Source organism: Coccinella septempunctata, chromosome 6 (genome assembly GCF_907165205.1).
Source record: "Coccinella septempunctata chromosome 6, icCocSept1.1, whole genome shotgun sequence".
NCBI lineage: Eukaryota > Metazoa > Arthropoda > Insecta > Coleoptera > Coccinellidae > Coccinella > Coccinella septempunctata.
Window position 1 is genome coordinate 443,230 of NC_058194.1, and position 2,500 is coordinate 445,729.

The window sequence follows — 2,500 nt, forward strand, 5'->3', positions numbered from 1 at the left end:
TCGGAACAACCATCTACGGTCTCCCATCCGAGCGAAACTTTTCAACGTTAAGCATCGTTATGTGTTCGAGTCGGACCGCTCTGCCTACATATGCCAGGAGAGCATGGGATAACCCTCCAGAAGCCCGCGCCAATTTTCAGGGTCCGAACAAGTTTCTTATATGAAGCGTGACCTATGGTTTTTATCGTTGATTTGGGTTGGTATAGGTACGATACTACCTCCTGAGAAGTTTTTCGAACATTCCTTCGGTAGTTTTTGAAATATAAGGAAATCATGTCTCCGAACCTCACATTTTACTATATGTGGAATTTTCAGAGTCCGAACGACTTTCTTATATGAAGCGTGACCTATGGTTTTTATCGTCGATTTGGGTTGACTTAGGTGAGATACTACTTCCTAGGAAGTTTTCCGTTCATACCTTCCCTAGTTTTTGAAAAAATGAAAATTATGTCTCCGAACCTCACATTTTACTATATGTGGAATTTTCAGAGTCCGAACGACTTTCTTATATGAAGCGTGACCTATGCTTTTTATCGTCGATTTGGGTTGAGTTAGGTGAGATACTACTTCCTACGAAGTTTTCCGTTCATATCTTCCCTAATTTTTGAAAAAAAGAAAATTATGTCTCCGAACCTCACATTTTACTATATGTGGAATTTTCAGAGTCCGAACGACTTTCTTATATGAAGCGTGACCTATGCTTTTTATCGTCGATTTGGGTTGACTTAGGTGAGATACTACTTCCTACGAAGTTTTCCGTTCATACCTTCCCTAGTTTTTGAAAAAATGAAAATTATGTCTCCGAACCTCACATTTTACTATATGTGGAATTTTCAGAGTCCGAACGACTTTCTTATATGAAGCGTGACCTATGCTTTTTATCGTCGATTTGGGTTGAGTTAGGTGAGATACTACTTCCTACGAAGTTTTCCGTTCATACCTTCCCTAGTTTTTGAAAAATAAGAAAATCATGTTTTACTATATGTGGAATTTTCAGAGTCCGAACGACTTTCTTATATGAAGCGTGATCTATGCTTTTTATCGTCGATTTGGGTTGAGTTAGGTGAGATACTACTTCCTACGAAGTTTCCCGTTCATATCTTCCCTAATTTTTGAAAAATAAGAAAATTATGTCTCCGAACCTCACATTTTACTATATGTGGAATTTTCAGAGTCCGAACGACTTTCTTATATGAAGCGTGACCTATGCTTTTTATCGTCGATTTGGGTTGACTTAGGTGAGATACTACTTCCTAGGAAGTTTTCCGTTCATACCTTCCCTAGTTTTTGAAAAAATGAAAATTATGTCTCCGAACCTCACATTTTACTATATGTGGAATTTTCAGAGTCCGAACGACTTTCTTATATGAAGCGTGACCTATGCTTTTTATCGTCGATTTGGGTTGACTTAGGTGAGATACTACTTCCTAGGAAGTTTTCCGTTCATACCTTCCCTAGTTTTTGAAAAAATGAAAATTATGTCTCCGAACCTCACATTTTACTATATGTGGAATTTTCAGAGTCCGAACGACTTTCTTATATGAAGCGTGACCTATGGTTTTTATCGTCGATTTGGGTTGAATTAGGTGAGATACTACTTCCTACGAAGTTTTCCGTTCATACCTTCCCTAGTTTTTGAAAAAAAGAAAATTATGTCTCCGAACCTCACATTTTACTATATGTGGAATTTTCAGAGTCCGAACGACTTTCTTATATGAAGCGTGACCTATGCTTTTTATCGTCGATTTGGGTTGAGTTAGGTAAGATACTACTTCCTACGAAGTTTTCCGTTCATACCTTCCCTAGTTTTTGAAAAATAAGAAAATCATGTTTTACTATATGTGGAATTTTCAGAGTCCGAACGACTTTCTTATATGAAGCGTGACCTATGCTTTTTATCGTCGATTTGGGTTGAGTTAGGTGAGATACTACTTCCTACGAAGTTTTCCGTTCATATCTTCCCTAATTTTTGAAAAAAAGAAAATTATGTCTCCGAACCTCACATTTTACTATATGTGGAATTTTCAGAGTCCGAACGACTTTCTTATATGAAGCGTGACCTATGCTTTTTATCGTCGATTTGGGTTGAGTTGGGTGAGATACTACTTCCTACGAAGTTTTCCGTTCATACCTTCCCTAGTTTTTGAAAAAATGAAAATTATGTCTCCGAACCTCACATTTTACTATATGTGGAATTTTCAGAGTCCGAACGACTTTCTTATATGAAGCGTGACCTATGGTTTTTTTCGTCGATTTTAGTGTAATTAGGTGAGATACTACTTCCTACGAAGTTTCCCGTTCATATCTTCCCTAATTTTTGAAAAAATGAAAATTATGTCTCCGAACCTCACATTTTACTATATGTGGAATTTTCAGAGTCCGAACGACTTTCTTATATGAAGCGTGACCTATGCTTTTTATCGTCGATTTGGGTTGAGTTAGGTGAGATACTACTTCCTACGAAGTTTTCCGTTCATACCTTCCCTAGTTTTTGAAAAAT